Source organism: Porites lutea, chromosome 2 (genome assembly GCF_958299795.1).
Source record: "Porites lutea chromosome 2, jaPorLute2.1, whole genome shotgun sequence".
NCBI classification, from domain to species: Eukaryota; Metazoa; Cnidaria; class Anthozoa; order Scleractinia; family Poritidae; genus Porites; species Porites lutea.
Genome location: NC_133202.1, coordinates 54,760,375 through 54,778,807, shown reverse-complemented (window position 1 = coordinate 54,778,807; position 18,433 = coordinate 54,760,375). Strand labels below are relative to the sequence as shown.

The window sequence follows — 18,433 nt, the reverse complement described above, 5'->3', positions numbered from 1 at the left end:
CTACTTTTATGCAAATAAAGTTGTTATAAATAAATAACTTTCAGAAAAGAGCAATCGATACTGACCTGTTCTGTCTTATTTGCGTGACTTAGAGACAGCTATTACTATTAATCGGCCAGATTTTGTTCAATCAGTTTCCAAGTCGTATAAGTACTCCATGTTCCTGCCCTCTAACTACTTTTGAACTAACAGTAACCTTGGCTAAGTTTACCGACAAATGTATATAGCTCATTAATAATCTCTCGTTCAACAAAATTCAAAGAGGACAAACGGGAAATTGTTGTTGCTCGAAGTATCTATAAGTCGTAGTAAAACTGTTCATCACTACGATGTCTAAAATGTGTGCACTGATTCCACAACTGGTTTCGGCTCCATTTTATCCCAGACCGATTGTAAAGCATTTTAGGAGGAGCCACCCACAATGTGTCAGCACATACAAAATAGGACATAACGGATTCAAAAATACATATATAAAGAGCAAGTAAGCTAATAGACCGAAACGGGCCTCTTAACTCGAATGAACACCTTATAAAGTAATTAGCAGTTATTTGTCACAGGCCCCTAAAGCATGGTCAGATCATCTTTGTGAACAATCTCAGCTACGGCAGTGCACAGTCGATTCGCTGACCTTGACCGATTCTGCTCAGAGGGAAATTACACTAAGTTGTTTTTTTCCTATGTTTCTTGAGTTACCACACAGGGTTTATCTTTTGTTTGTTATCTTTCTTGTTCATTAGCTTAGCAGGCCTGTTAAACTATTCCCTCATTTTCTTTTGCGCTAATATAACTTAAAAATACAATTTTTCTTGGGTGATACAACAAAGCGAGCAGATAGATTAAAATTGTTTGTATGTTGATTAGAATTGCCAAAAAATACTGTCAATTGGCCCCTCAGGGCAATTCATATATTCAGCATGCAGACACACACCAAACACTGCACATGCATTACCATGGTACTGAAAGGAGAATGAATTTAATATCATTCCCCTTATATTCTTATAACCTTTGAGTTTGATTGTCCAGTAATTTTGCTCGTAGAAATTACATTTTGGTTTTGCACAATTATCTATTTAAGCCGCGATATAAAATGAAAGAAAAAAAATAGAAATGAAATAAAACAATAATTATAATAAAAAGATTCCGGATGACTACTTCTTCGGTTTAGTTAACACAGTCGGCTTCAAGCCATAATTAGCCCCTTGCAGTGGATGATCACTTGAACTTTTTTCGGGCCTAAAGTACGGGATGCAACTCTTGAAGATGAAGAGGTGGAAAATGTGGCTTTCCCAATTGATGCATGTATCAACGAAAAAAAGTTGTCAGCAATAAAGTTTTAAGCAAGAATGCGTCTTGTTTTAAGACAAATTTCCCTGGCATAAGAACTTAGAATTGTGTGACGGTCACCTAGAATCTGTTGCCTACTTGCCAAACACTTTACTGAAGACGCTCTTTCCATCTCTTTACTGAACCATGAAAACCTATTGCTAATAGTGTCGAACACGAGTTACATTTGTATGGTCATAGTCTAAAGTCGGGAGGACATTTATTCAGGAAAATTTTCAAAACGGTCCTCTGACAGTGGAGCCTAGAAATGCCGAATTATTAAAATGCGAAATTTGGCATACAAAAGTATATAATTGTACAGTAGTGGGGTGGAGACCTTTCATCTTTGTCTCTCTCAAAACGTACAACTGTTTATTAATTCTCAGAGTTTTTGAAAGAGAGGGGCGTAAGGATTTGCGGTATTGCGGTATTGGGTTTTTTTTGGTGCGGTGTTGCGGTAATTTTTATTTCAAAGTACGGTATTGCGGTTTTCAGAGCCCAAGCGGTGTGCGGTGAGTTTAAATTTTATGTCGCGGTAGTCGGTGAAAAAATCGTTATGTCACGGTGACCTGCTTCTTTTTCATGACAAGAGGATACAGCGTGCGTGACCCGCGTGTCTTCCTATAGCTGCACAGTCGGGGATCGTATATTGCGCAAACAGTCCAGACAAATCGTATGGCTTGTAATTTCAGTTAATACTTGATATGATTAACGACATTAACTTTCTTATCCAATGATACGTAAACATGTCGCATTATTTATAACCTCATGGAACTTGTGGGAATAGTCAGCTTGGTTAACCTCCTTAACAATCTTACCACCTCTTTCGTGCCGGTCGTCAAACAATGGCGAGCGATCCAGAGGGTCAACTAAGTGATCAGTCAGATATTCCAGCAAATAGTGAGGTCAGTGAGGTCGTTATAAATTTCGTAGTGTCGAAAGATAATCTATGAAGATGCTGTGGTCTAAAGATTACTACTCGTCCTTCTCGTTGTGCATGCAGGAATATAGAATGTACAAGTATTCGTGTGTGCTTAGCCTACGTAGCATGGCAGCCCGGGGGGCGGGGGGCTACTTCCTTATAAGAGGCTAATGGGGATGTGCCGCTGGATGGCGCCGCATTTTCACGAGTGAAGTGACTATAATGGGGTCGCATTTTCCAGAGAGTTACTAGAATGGGGTCGAGCATTTTCTGATTTTGGGGGGTAAGACAGTTCTTCATACTTACGGTTAGCAAACGTACCAGAGTGTTCGTACTGTAGATAAAAAGTTAAGTGTTCTTCATTCAATCTAAAAAATGGTCAATTCATAAAAATAGAAAGCGACTAAGCTGGGATTGCGAAAATTAAATATTTGCCCAAAAGTGACTAAGATGGGGTCTACAATTGACCACTGAATAGACTACTGATTTATAATGGGGTAGGGGCTCTGAGAAGCCAGCGACACATACCCAGCAAAAATTAACCCAAGTACCCCCGTTGTATGATTTATGTAAACGTATACATGTTATGAACAAAATTAAACGAGTGCGATGATCTTATGTTTATCGCAAGCTTGACTTCGACGCACCTTGATTTGGAAACACTGACATAAAAGTATTATTTCTATTTGAAAGAAGGATTTGTAGTATTGACAACGTCAACTTTTTCCCATTTGTAATTGCGGTTTCGGTATTTGGCTAAATTTTGATGCGGTATTGCGGGATTCTCGCGCTACCATGTGCGGTATTGCGGTATTCGTACCCCCCTTACGCCCCCCTCTTGAAATTATTCAATAAAACTCTAGCTGAAAATCAGTCAAGGAAATCATTTCAATGATTTATTTACAACGTAAAAAATGGTTAGCACAATCCTTTACTACAACATTCAATACACTAAATGGAATTATCAACAAATCGTCGCCACTTCTTTTGATATTTTGGCACTCTAAATTACATTAATTTGTGTTCGCCTAATGCAAAAGAGACCTAGTACGGGAGAACAGTGTAGCCGACATTCAGTGACGCGATTACTAGTTTCTCTGCGAAATGACTTATTCGCAACGAGAGAAAAAAAAAATCTAAATTTATCTTGGTAATGTTAGCTAGTTTCCTTTTTAAAGAACATTTTATCAACATTTAGACACCTTTGCGAAAAGAAATTGTTGCAGTTGATCTGTATTAAAGAAAAGAAGAACTAGTCGCAGTTTGCCTGAGCTTGTCGGCTTCATTGATGATAATAGATTGGCCTGCTTTAGTCATTGAACCCAAAAAGGCAGAAGTTTACAACTCATAGTCAGTCAAAACGCTTTGACTTTGACTTAACTGAAAAAGATTCGCTTCCGAAAAGTGAAAAACGCGGTCCGTAATTTACAGTACGGACCGAAAACTCGACTAATAAGAGATATTTCTTGACCACGCTTGTTCGGTCAAGAAAGCTACACACAGGATAATTCTACTTTATCGGGGTGCTTCCCTATGTATTCCTATGTATGTAGAGCAGTATTTTCTTCAGACTCTTCATGTACAAGTCAACTAAGGCTGATCTGCTCGCCATGAAGCAAGTCGGCAATAGAAAAAGAAAAGCGGAAGAGAGTTCGAGACCCTCTTTAATATGCAAACTTCGAGCTAGCAGTTCTAGTAAGTGCTAGCTGTTCATATACATTTGATATATATGTGATAATAAATGAATATACTCTCTGTTTCTCCTTCAGTTCATTTAAACTGCCCTCACACGGCACAGATCAATAAAATTACAATAATAATTTCTTCATGTTAAATGTGCGTCCCATGGTTTTCAGGAACAAACACTTATTAGTCTCCTTGCCGACTAATTGTTAGCGGGTTTGCTGACTTTACCCTTCAATGCACTTTCAAATGTTGAGTCGGGCCTTAGTTTATTATATTTACTATACTTAGTTTATTATATTTTGTATTATATCATTATACTTCTTCTCCGAAGATAAGAATTTTCTGACATTTTCATTCCGAAGATAAGGATGATTTTACCGCTACTAAATATAACTATAATATCGGTTTATCTCATTGTTCCGTCTAAAAGAGAAAACAACAGCGTGAGAAAGTTCCAGACAAACGAAGAAAAAACGATTCCGCTCGTGCGAATCTCACTGTCTTTCTGGTCGTCCAAGAACACTCCAATCCGAAGTTGAGTGCTATGCGCCCTGCTCTTGGTCTTCAAAGGAAGAGTCATTCCAGTATTGTACCTTTAGAAACTAGACGTTGTCTTATTTAAATTATCATTGAAGTACCGTTGTAAGCCGTCAGTACTATAGGGTTCCACTCAGATAACCGATTAAAACCATCCAGTAGTGAATTAACTGGACCTAATATTCTATGTAACGACTTTTTTCAGGAGTTACTCCAAATGTGTACTAGTTTATAACTTAAAAAAGCCTGTGGCTGATTGTTAAACCATAAAGTATTTGCTTTATCTTCGATTTTGTCGTTTTTTGTCTTTTTGTTCAGTGGTATACCGGCGAACATATGAAACAGAATAGTAGTAATTGTTGGCAGTTTAACTCATTCTTGTAAGAGAAAAGATCATATGGTCTTTAAAAGAAATTCCACTAGTTTAGTTCTATTTTAGTAGTGTAGATTGGGGGTAACTTACAAACGTTCGTGACATATACAACTGACCAATTCAATGGATATTTTATTTAAGCCTAGAATTAGCATGATATGTCTGCGGTGTGAGTGTCAGTCAAGATTGAAGTGTTTAGTTTGTTTCAAAATAACAGGTAAGATGCATTCGTTGTTAGTTCTTTTTCCTTGTAAAAGCATTGTTTTTGGCATTAAAAGAAAATGGCGGTTACAGAAGTTATTTTGAAACAGGTGTTGCTATGCTTTCCTTTTTTACATTAGTAACTTTAGAGATATTTTGAGTGAGCACCCTTTAGTACCGGAATTAGACACGCGCGTATGAATAAATACACGCACATTCAATATAGTATACATTACCCTGTAGAACAGAAACCAGCAAAACGAACACGCTCCAAACAGCTCGCATCACGTTGAGGTGGCCATGGAAGGCGACAGCTCTTTTGTGTCAGACTTGGAACTTTCAATATTTCCTTGAACAATAGTTGTTTCCTGTGGCAACTCCATTCGTACTTCATTTGTTGTGTGCGGAGTAATTGTTTTTTAGTAGTGGGTGACGGTTGTTTAGTAGTGGGTGACGGAATGAATACTTGAGAAGCTAACCTTCATTAACGAGCATTTTCTTGCTTTGCCTAATCTTTGTCATAAATTAATGTTTAGTCTCTAAACGAAGTATTTATTTTGGACGCGTTAATCAACTAATGTAGTAACATTTTAATACCTTTATGATTGTGAATAGCTCAAATAAAGATCAATGGCGCACGCTTGTTTTCCGAGAAAACGACCTTTTACCTCTACTATTGACAGCCGCGATTCCAGCTTTTCTATAGCTGACGTTACTTCAAAAAATCTGCGTAACAAATTGTTCCATGTTGCTATGCGTCTGAGAAGTAATAAATCACAGCAAGAGACTATAAAGGGGACAGAGAGGGCATCCCCCATATAGACTCTATTCCATAGGTAATTCGTCTCGAGTTATTTTTAGAATCGGGATAAAGTTACCTCGCGCGAGGCGTGGATGTTTCGTGGAGGTTTCGCATGACCAAACGCCGTGCAAAACATGTCGGTCACCTCAGTGCTTTAATAAAATGAGAAATTTCGCCGGTCTATTGAAACCGGTCGTTTGTACAATTTAGGGAGTTTAAGATCCAATGACGCGGACGACAACTAAAACGTCAAAAAACAATAGGTTTAATTAGCAAAACAACAACTTCGCACGTGCAACACACTTTTTTGTTCATTTCTTTCCCGTTTTTGCACGACTACGACGTGAGAATGCCTAATTTCGCGTTTTATGGAGGACGTAAATAAGATTAAATAAGCAACGACGAAATTTTATTTCTCTTTCTGAGCTTGAATATGGGCCCTTGAAATTCAACTTTAGGAGGGTTCGCCTACAATTGACAAAGTAAGTGGGTAGGAATAATCGCTATAAAGACTGAAAAAAATAAACATCAAACCAGAAATTTGCTCTCTTCAAACTGTAAATTATAAATGATACTGAGAGAAGTATTCAGTGTGTAAAGGATTTCCCTGCTCTACTGTTAGCTTTATACAAGAGAGGAAGGGCGATTCTTTTTTAATTTCGGTTTCGCTGACACAGCTTTCGCAGAAATCTCGCTGTAGTCGTTTTCGTCGACAAAAGGAATAGCAAAATCGCTCTCCGCGTCTTCTCCCATTTTGTTCTGCGTCCTTTCGTGAAGGACGCGTGGCTCTCAGCGTGGATCATCCACGCGGAACACATTCGCGCTATGTGATTGGCTGTTGTCTAATCCCCCTTGAGATCTGTGGTGTTAAAAATAACTCGAGACGAATTACCTATGGAATAGGGTGTATATGGGGGATGCCCTCTCTGTCCCCTTTATAGTCTCTTGATCACAGATAACGTCAAAATGTGGAAAAAATAATAATCTCTAATAATCTCTAATAGTCTCTAACTAGGGTATGTAAACGATAGTAATGCTGCGGCACATTCTGTTGATACTGGCATTAGTTAGGCAGTGGGACTTAAAAGAATCAAAAATGACATTGAATGACCTATTTACATGTTGGAAAGTACTAGAATAATTACCATCAGTCTATATAAAGAACTCGTGGGAACGTTGTTTAAAAAATGATCAAGTGGTTATCAACTCTGGTTTTCCCACAGTTCATAAATTGTAGGAAATGATAGAAATTCAGATTGTTTATCTATATATTTAATATAGGGTGTACTATCTTTTCTCTGGAAACATGATACTTTTCTTGCTGTTTATTGCACTTTATGAAGTAACAGTTATTTAGCTATATATTTATAGAAAACAACAACACAAAAAAACAGAAAAAGAAAGAAAGAAGGAAAAAAAGAGTTCGGTAGGACTCGAACCCGGCACCATCGACTCGACGCGACTACATCTCACCACTACACCACAGAGACTGATTACGTAATTTGGGGAAAAGTCTTTAATTTAATTCCTTTTCCGTGAAACTTCCGCCGGCAAGATGATCGCCAGCCGCATTAATCGAGCTATTAACAACAAAAAAACAATGTAAACGCATATTCCATGGCAATGAATGAATGAAAGAACATAATTATGCTTTTCAAAACGCCGATACACGTCCTCGTCTGCAACGTAGGACACAAAACATATGTTTAAATGTTATCTCGATTTCCGCTGTTATTTTGAAGCGAATGGTCAAAATCACATTGCACTCTGGTTAAATGCAATGCATTGTGGTAAAAAGTGATTAATTCGAGAATTCGTCGCCCCTTATATATTTCCCTTAAATCCTGATTATGTTGCTGCTCGCTCCCTACGGTCGCTCCGCAGCAATAATCTCTCGTTCAACACAATTAAGAAAAAACAAAAAACAACAAAAAAAAAGATGCCTCGAAATATCTATAAGTCCATTATTGTTGGCAACTGAAATCCTTCAGTCTCAAATTAAAAGACTATGGTGTCGCGCTCTGACTGGTGGTTTTTGAACGGCACCTTGTGTGGCTGGAAAGACCAATTCGGAAATGACAGCCCCTTCCGCACAGTGAGCAGATGTGGTCAGTTGCTGGTACATCTCCATGATTTGGGCCTTCCTCGTTTGTCTCTTTGTCAAAGCCTGTTCGGCAGGTGTCTCTTCAAACTCAAAGAGGCCTTGCTGCACTGCCGGCCTCCAGGCATGCAGAATGTTCTGAAGCCAAGATTTCCCATCCGTTGATGTCAATGCCCAAGGTCTTCAGGTCCCTCTCCTTATGTCGTAACTGTTCATCAGTAGGATGCTTAAAATGTGTGAAATTCCACAATTGCTTTCGGCTCCATTAAATGCTAGACCAATTGTAGAACATTTTTCAGCCACTCACGGTCTCAGCACAGTTACAGACAGGGTGTATAAGTAGGAAAACAACCCAAAATGCAATACGTTAAATGACGAAATGTAATGATTATTAATAAGCTCTCTTGGCGATATATACGTTACAACGGAAAGTGAAGAGTGAAACTCGGGCAGGTCGATTAAAGCTAATGAGGCGTAGTTGTAACTTTTGAGTAGGTTGTTATTGAAACCATAGTTAATTGAGTGGAATGGTTATGAAACCCGTCAGACTCCTTTGTTATATGTTTTTGTGGACCTGAAAGTGCACAACGTTCAAAAGAATTCCTATCATTTTGATTGTATTGACCAATAAAAACGTTGCATTAATTTATTCCGTAACAATTTGCCAACAGAAAACAAAGGATTGTGCACTTTCAGGGTGCTTCCAACATAAACTGCAGCACTGTTGTTTTTATCATTGATGTTTGCCGCTTTTCATAACCAGTCTCCTCTAATAACTATGTTGAAACCTTGCGGTGGTTCTCGCTCTGGTCTTTAATGTTTGTCAGTTTCGCAACCATTGAAGGTACTTTTATTAATGTTTTTCGTTGGGTTCTTCAGGAGTAACAAGAAAGGGTAGTTGTTGCAATGGCATTGTTTTAAACGCTCATACAAAATGAGACAAAACGGATTCAGTCAAGAATTCATGCGTAAAGAGCAAGTAACCTAATAGACTCATAGGCAGCGGAATGGGGATGGATGCCGGGGGGGGGTTTGCATCCCCCCCCCCCAAACAAAGATTTGAGCTGGTTTTGGTGCCAAAACTATCGCTAGCGCAGCATAAAAAAATTGGCAAAATATTCACTCTCGGATGTATTTGAAATTACATATGACGTTGGCGACTTCATTGCGCACATTTTAGGCTCTCAGACGACTCAAGAACTATACCTAAGAAGCACCATGAAGCAGGACCGTCGGAATAACTGCCTTTTTGATCTATTGTCACAAAAATCGGTTGCGGACACACTAGACATTGTCAAGATTGCAAAGAGATTTCCTTGTGCCAAAGAAAAACACAAAGGGCATTTTGTAAAATTTGAGCAGGGGTATGCGCATGGCTGAAAGAAGGATGACCCGCCCCCACGTTTCAAAACGCTCTGCCGCAGGGCATCTTAACTCGAATAAGTACCTTACGGAGCAATTAGCAGTCATTTGTCACAGGTCCCTAAAACACTGTCAGATCATCTTTGTAAACAACCTCAGCTACGTCAGTGCGCAGTCCATTAGCTGACCTTGACCGATTCTGCTCAGAGGAAATCTTACTGTATGTTGTTTTCTTTTATGGTTTTTAAGTTACGGCACAGGGTTTAGATTAGCCCTGTTAAGCTATTCCCTTATTTTCTTTTGCGCTGAGAAAGAGAGAGATGTGAGAAACGAACGAACTCTCGCAGGTTGATATTAAATACGTAGACTAGATAAAAAGGGATTTCGAAAATTTCTGATGAGATATACCTCCAAAACACAATTTTACTCGGGTGATACAAGAGAACAGATAGATTAAAATTGTTTGTGTGCTGAGTAGAATTGCCAAAAAACACTGTCAATTTACCCCTCAATTCATTTACATCCAACATGTAGTCATGCGCCATAAAAACTGCACATACTATACTATTATAATGGTACTGAAAGGAGAATGAATTTAATCATCATCATTAGTAATCTAATATCTTATAAGTAAGGGTTTTCTAAAACTTAAGCAAAAAAGTTAATAGAATTAGCTATATATGTGTGAGATGTAAAAATATGTTAAGAACTTATACTTGCACCTTACACATATATATGCTAATTATTTTAACTTTTTTACTTACTTGAAAATGACCGAAGATCGGTCGAAACGTCGTTTTTTATCCGTGATTTTTACTATGTTAAGATTACTAATATCATTCCCTTTATTCTTATGATATGCTAGTTTTTGCACAATTATCTGCACTATCATTCAGTTTCAATGATTTATTTAAAACGTCAAAAATGTTTAGTGCAATCCTTCACTAGAACATTAATTACACACTAAATGGAATTATCAACAAATCGTCACCTCTTTTGATCTTTTTGCTCTAAATGACATCATTTGTTTTTGCTTAATGCAAAAAATACCTAATATGGGAGAACAGTGCAGCCGACATTTAGTGACGCCATCACTAGTTTCTCTGAGAAATGACGTATTCGGAACGAGCGCAAAAAAAAATCTAAACTGATCTTGGTAATGCTTCTGATTGGTTGGAGCAAATTTTCAGCCAATCAGAAGCATTACCCAGATCTGGGTAGTGACACTTCATCAGAAGGAGATTTCTGACGTCGCTTTGCGGAAAACCGGTGGGGGCTTCGCAATGTCGGCTGTTTTCTCAGGCTAAAAAAAGAACTCAAGCTTCCTATTTTAGAAAATTTTATCAAGCTGAACATTTAGGCAACTTTGCGAAAAGAAATTGCTTCAGTTGATTTGCATTAAAAAAAAAAGAGAAAGAGAGAGAAAAAGGCTTAGACAAAAGCGCAAAAATATTAAGGTTTAACATGTTAAGGAGGGGAATTAGCCTCAAACTTGAACTTACTAATACTAATTATTAGTTGAGAATTTACATTCCACAGCTTTAAACATAGGCATATTCTCCGTTGATAAGAACTTTTTGTGGCTTTTTGCAGGTGGAGTCAATAAGCTTCACTCCTCCTTTAGCTTGATCTTGAACCCAGGCCATCCATGTTTAGCAAGTTCCCCTTCCCAGCGGTGCAGGACTCGGCCAACGCAGATATTTCTTCTTTTGTAATCACGTGGTTCCAGATATTGATTCCCGTCATTTCACCCTTAAAACTCTGAACTTGATCGAAACACCCCCCGACACAATCCTGGTCTTGCCCGAAAATCAGCTTTCCATCTTTTCTGATGAGAATTCCTAAAACGCAAAAGGAATTGAAAAAAGGGACCATTCATTTGCCGTCAGGAGGGATAGTTGAGATAGTTCCGGGGTTTCACTAAGTACAAGAACAGGGGAAGGATCCGAGGGAGGCCTTACTTGAACACAGAGGATTATCGTTGTAAAATAAAGTAACAAAAATGATATACCCTCTTTCCTCCATTTAGTCCCCTGGGGAGCTGTGTAAGCTAGTTTTAAAATCAAAAACTTGGGTAAGAAAGTATAAATAATTATCTAAAGTAAAAAAACTCTCATTTTACAAGTACTAACAGCGATAGTTGCTAATTCCTTTAGAATCTTGAATTAAACGAACATACATGTACTGACCGTTTGCTGTCTTTGAAGCCTTCAAATCGCCATTAAAATACAACTCGAACGCATCATTTCCCAGTGTGACGCAAACATGGTGCCAAATTCCATCTGTAATGGTCACACCTGTATCGCTGTAATGGTAATAATAATAATAATAATAATAATAATAATAATAATAATAATAATAATCATGATTTTGATGATGATTATGTTGATGATAAGGATGATGATGATAATAATAACATTATCATCTCATCCAAGGTACCCAAAAGGGTTCTTCAATCTTGTCATCCCGGTGGATTTCTTCAACTCTGAATCCTTACCCAGTTATCGGTTACAGTGAAACCTGTATTTAAAATGGACCCTATATTATGCGGACACCCTTTATTAAGAAGACGAGTAGGTCAGCGTATTTTAAACGTTTCTTCCTATATTTTATTATCTAAGGACAACGAACATGTATTTAGGGGACACTTTTACTAAATGGACGCCAGCAAAGCCGTGCCCTCAAATCCCGCCCATTCAAAAATTACATCACTTCCGCAAAAAAAGTCAACATGATTCTCTTGACAGAGAAGAAAGAAGCCATTACCCTGAATGATAGTATCCCGAGATCAAGGCCAGGTTATTATTTGGGTTATACAGAACGAACACGTTCTGGTGATCCTTGTTTGCATAACTGATGTAACCCACTTTGCTCTTGTCATCAGTTTTTATCCAGAGAGAAACAGTCAAAGCATTAAGGTCCTTATCCAGTGTGCCAGCGTCAATATAGTCTTCTTTTTATCAGGGAAGAAAAACGCTTTCGGCGATTGTTCTGGTTCTTCGTTTTCACAAGCTGCCAGTGAAAAAGAAATAGAAATCTCCTGTCTAAATAATGACTGGACAATTCCACAAAGCATCAACAACTCAAATGAAAGTGCATGAAATTTAGTGCAATGGGTAAGTCATGTTTCACAACCAGTCAACAAAGAGCAACCCTCGACAATTTTAAGAAGTTAGATTTGAGAGTTCTCCGCATTGTGTATCATCCGAGCGGCCTGTATGATTTATATTCCTTTTGACAGTGGATGAATAAAAAATCAGAAAAATGGTCTTAAATTCCCCGTACTCTTAGCTTGACACTGCACTGGGGTTGGTTATTTTTGAGATGCATGAGAAAATGGGTGTCTTTTTCTTCAAAAGCCGTTGTTCAGTATAACCAATAATTTAGACTAAGGCGTCGGGTGTTCTAGTGTAGGATATCACTCTTACGTTTACACTCCTCGATTTCAGCAAGTCTGTCCTCCAGTTCTTGCACTTTCTTTGCCAGTTCTGTTATCGACGGCTTTTTGGGCTTGTAATTGGACCTTCTCTTCCTTCTTCTAACACGCCGAGCATCGATAGGCTTTACTTCTTCCATCAAGAGGATCAGGACCATAAAAAGAATGAGCAATTGCAAGGTCTTCTGACCAGCCATGGCTACGGAATTGGTTGAAAAGCAGAGGAGGGGACTTAATGCGAATTGCAGGAAGAGGAAATAAAAATGAACTAGGAATTTACTAATTAAAATATCTACTTCAACAAAGTGAGTACCATGGCATCCTTGGAAATCTTGGGGAAGAAAGGGGGGGCGAAGAAATTTCTAGTAAAGTGCTTTAGAAACGTCATTGCTAGTGATCCGGAATTTAGGTTACTACGTAAACCTAGTTGACTGCGACCATGATGATTAATTTGTAAAGGGAAACATCTGCCTGCATGGGAAGGCCTTTTAGGGGCAGCGTGGCCGAGCGGTTCGAGCGCTGGAATTGAATTCCCGAGGCCTTGAGTTCAATCCACGCCCTAGCAAGATGTTAGACATGCTACCTTAAAACTCCTTAATCCTCAACCCCGATTCCTTAACATCTCAAGATTCCTTAATTTGTAGTCGCTGGAACGCAAGTCCTTGTGGAAACGCGCGTACGCTATTTCAAACACCGTTACCCACTCGTCTCAGTGGTGTATAAAGACAATTATAATTGAATCTTTAGAATGAGGTCAAAGATGGAGTGCATTACAAATCCTATTTAAAGTTGCTCTTTAATTGCAGCATCCATTCTTTTCATCATTTCCAACTGGGAAAGTAAAAAACGCTTACGTGCAACTCAACTTAACTTAAGGAGATTTCATGAAATTCTGAACTGGAGTTGACTATCGGAGAGAAAAAATTGTGTGTAGGGACACTTTCAAATTGTTTTTAGTAACAAACAGATAAATTGGAGGCGGAAAAAAAGGTTTTGTAGCGCGAGATGGTGGTTTCCCCCCTTAGCGCTTTAAAGTTAAGAGGTAAACAAAGGTTGGCTTTTTCCAGGCAAGGGGTCCGAGAACCAAACCGCCAGACCTAATAACAGCTTTGTTTATAGAAAGGCTCTTGATATCATAAGGCAGGGGTAACAGTGATTGGACATTTTGCGATCTGATTCTACTTAGTGGCAACAGATTTATTTGAAAATGTGTTTGGAGCCGTGTACAAACACAGGGAGAAGACAGGACTGACAGTTCCTTAATTCATGTAAACGTAACTAACTAAGGCAAATTTAAAGAATGTACTTCTCATTTGTAATAGCTTGACTACCGATGCATTTCAAAACCCCGCGAGGGAAACTTTATCAGATTTTTTCTATTTTGAATGGAAAATAATACACCAGTTAGATTGCTCTCACTGGCAGTTCAGATTAACTGATGACCTTCCTGCGTTAATTACTTATAATGACTCTAAAACTATGTCATGCTTGATTTCTTTGGCAAGAACGTGAGTCAAATAAATTATTTTTGTTTGGCAAAAAACGGGGTGCAGTGTACTATACTTTCAATGAATAACTTATAAGTTCTGCTCTAATATAACTGCGGGAAATCAGCTGGTCTTTGCTCGTTAACCCGCTGCACCACTGTATTAATTGTTTAGCTCAGCTTTGTTCATACAACCGCATATTGAATATTGCACTTGCATGCCACACTCCTCTTCTGTTTTGATGGAATAGTTACTCTGATCAATTTTTTTTTCAACTTTTTATTCACACTGTAAACTCTGCACTGAATGGGACAATTCTTTCTAATGCTATCTTGAGGATATTTTTGTAGCTACAGGCATAAGCTAGTGATTGCCACTCTCGGTAAGCTCGCGGCAATGGTCGCGGTATTGCAAAGTGGCAAGAATTAAAAACACACAAAGCGGGCTTGAATTTGGTATGACAACATACCTTTTGATTCGGTGGAATGAAAAGTCGAAGCGGTTGTACTCAAATTTAGTGGACTTACCTTGACTGAGATGTTCCTCCTTCAAGGTGAATGAACAAACTAATCTGATACTATCGAAAAAATGAGAGTTTCTTTCTTTTTTTTTGTTATTCGACTGTGACAAGGAATTTTAATCAATCCTACCCCTGATCAATTTCTTGAAAACAATTAATTTGAGGATAAGAAAGGAAGATAATTGAGCCGTTGTGCAATTGAAATGCTTCTAAAAAAACACCAAACAAACAACGTCACCCGCTATTCCTAGGAAATATTAGAGGAAATTAAAACTTTATCATTAGAATAAGGCAAACGTAGTGCGCATTGAAAATCCATTCTTTTTATCATCTCTCATTTGGAAAATACACTGAGCTATGAAAGGAAAATAGACGCGCTATTGTCGACCATCAATATTTTAAACGCCTGAAGCAAGGTATTTTTGAGAACGTTCGTTATTGTTTGAGATGAAGCTCAAATACCGTTTTTGTCACAGTAGAGTACTCACGATCTGATAGTAATGATAATGACAATGACGACTTTCTGGTTGTTTGCTTCTTGTCTAAAGCTATGCATTTAAATCTTTTTGAATAATTTAATAGACAAGAGTTATTTCAGTGTGTCCACGGAGCTAAGGCATTGACTGGATAAGGTCTAAAATCGGTGGGCGCTTGTCTTAGCCGTCCTCACTGTTGAAATCATTCCTTTTACCTCTTTGCTAAGCTGAAATGCTATTTCTTACTTGTGAACGGAACATTAGAAATACGAGAAACTTCGTTTATAGCTGATTGAAGGCTTACGCCACCCTAACTAGCTGGCCACTAATCTTACAACTACGAGTTAACGGGGATAGAGTGTTTGACGAAAACAACAAAGAAAATATTGTGCTATTAAAAGTAAAATAAAAGGTAGAAGTCGATTCAGGGGCGCTGATGACTATCATTTTTAATAAGAGTTCATGGACGGTTGATTCTGTTTACTTATGATATCGTCATCGACAAAATAAAAGGCTGCAAACACGCTGACGCGCCAGTGAACTTAAAGTAAAAAAAAGAATTTCAGCAAATTCCACACCAAACATTGAATGACAAGTGAACGGAGAGAAATAATTTCTTGTACGGGCATTTTTAACTGGTATGTTTTGTGAAGCCAGATGGATATTTCCCCTTCAGCGCTTTCAAGAGGTAAACAAAGGTTGGCTTTTCTCAGGCAAGGCTCACGATAATGAAACATACCAAAAAACTGTTTATGGTAGAATAGCTCTTGGTATCACAAGTCAGATTAATTAGATATCGCGTGATCTGATTCCACTCAGTGATAGCATATTTATTTGGAAATAGTGCAAACAGTTAGGAAGGAGTCAGAACTAGCAATTCACTAATTATGTAGTGGCAATCTCAGTGAATGTGCTACTGACTTCCCATTCATTTGTAGCCGCCTTACTTCAGATATATTTTAACACGCATCGTGGAAGATTTACTTATTTAGCCACTTTTTTTCGTTTCTAATGGAAAATAACAGAGCTAAGTTAATTATGTTTCAGTTACTTTCACTATCGTCGGTTCCAATTAACCGCTCCCTCACTATTCTAAAACCATTAGGCCATGCATGATTTCTTTTGGCAAGAACTTGTGAATTTGGAGTGTCAAATTTATTAGTTTATCGTTGGCAAGTCAAGGTATAGAGTATGATGTACTTTCAATCAATAATTGCACAAAGCCAGTTGGTTTTCGTTCTTTCCCCATTGGTTTAGCGCAGTTGTGTGCATTACAACCGCACAGACTTGTTCACGTTCAAACGTGCATTGCACTTGCATGCCACACCTCGCTTCTGTTTTGATGAAAAGATTACTCAGGGATAATTTGTTTTTACAATTCTTATTTACACAATAAACTCTGCATTGAACTTCAGTGGCAGTCCTCTGTTGCTATCTCGAGGACGTTTTGTAGATACAGGTATAAGCTAGTGATTGCCACTCCAAGCAAGCTCGCGACGATAATCAACAGATTTAGTCGAGGTTTCAGTTAGGCATGACTTAAAAACGCAAAGCGCAGGCTTGAAGTACTTTGGCAACATATTCACTGACAAAGAAGCCAATTCATTCTTTGATTCGATGGAATGATCAATGAAGGTGAGTAGTATAGGAGGGATGTTTTACTCCTCTTTTTTGAGCGGGAATCTCATTAGCGTGAGCAGGAATACATTAACGTCGCTGACGTCATAGGCTATTGTCTTGATCTCATGAATAAAATGCGCAGGAATCTCATAAAGATAAGGTCATGTGCTATTTTTATTTTGTGGCGGTCATGGTTGGTATAACCGGTTTGACAGGTTTTAGTTATTTTCGGAAGATGATGTCATATGTATTCCGGGGTACTATGATGTCATAGTTGTTTTGAATACTTCAATAGGAACAATAGGCTTGCCTAGACTTGCCCGGGCTCTTTTAACCCTGATTGTAGAATCTATTCTATCTTCCAAATAAAAGCGCGCTCTCCGTTCAGCATTTTATTATTGTCACAAACTCCAGTAAATAATATTTTTGAGCGGATAGCTTCCAAACATACTAGTCAACGGTCCGAAAACAGTACTCGACTTAAAACTATTCACTGTGACCAAAGATAAATATTTTTATTCTACAAAACCATTGATTCTGTTTTGTCAATATAATTCAACCTTCAAACGCTTCTAGACTGTGGTATCGAGCGTTAACCATTAACAAGTTGGCCTTTTTCCTTTTAGACCTGTATCATACGAAACAAAACGAACGCAAGCGAACTGTATTTTATTATTCATCGCAAACTAATTTAATATACACTGAGCAAACATGAACGCTTGTCGCATAAATTATCCACGGGAATCAACTAAATTATATATAAACAATGGTGGGATTAATACGCGCGTGCTACAACCAGACTACACCTTTGTTTCGGTTAAAAAATACATTTATTGATAACAAAACCATCAAAGTGTTACAACAATAGATGAATAGACAGAGTTCAGGCTTAGTCTTCGGGAACAGTTTGTTTGACAAACAATCGATTGAGTAAGAATTTCCGCTTATCGATGGCAAGTTCTGTCGATTCCAGCATGTCATATCCTTCTCTGTCTTTGAGATCTTGGTGGGTTTCCATCACTTTTCGGAATGTCGGATCTTTCTTCATTGCATGCATCCATTGTAAAAACTCTAAGAACACTTTTCTCAATTCCTTTCTATATACTGGAAGCAAAGCATTTTCAGCTTTAATGCGGGCCACTTCAGGCGAGTCTCCGTTTTGTTCATACTCGTTGATCAGAGCTTCGAGCTGGGCTTCGTGGCGATTACAAACTTCATTTTGAATGCGTGACCAAGGATCTACATGCTCCTCCTCCTCTCCGGAAGAGTCCATTTCTTCGCTAGATTGAGAACTTTTAGATGATTGTTCGCTTTCTTGTGAGCTTTCAATATCGTCGTCATCATCTTCAAAATTTCCATATCCTTTTTGAAAGAAATGATTATAATTGCTGAACATTGTGATCCGAACTGCACGAGGTTTAAGAACTGACTGCGGCTTACTTCTTTTATAGCTATCGATGGAGGCACGGCTGCAAAGCACAACGGAACTCTATGAACTTTCATTGTACCCCTCCTGTACGCCTACTGTACCCCTCCTGTACCCCTCCTGTACCCCTCCTGTACCCTTCCTGTACCACTACTGTACCC

The 18,433-nt window shown here is 38.3% G+C and overlaps 1 protein-coding gene across 1 annotated transcript in view; it reads left to right on the top strand.

The window, feature by feature from the left end:
• The window catches only part of LOC140929081 (neuronal pentraxin-2-like), a 39,873-nt gene that overhangs the window by 12,460 nt on the left and 8,980 nt on the right, over nt 1-18,433 (top strand). The gene's annotated exons all lie outside the window — the stretch shown is intronic.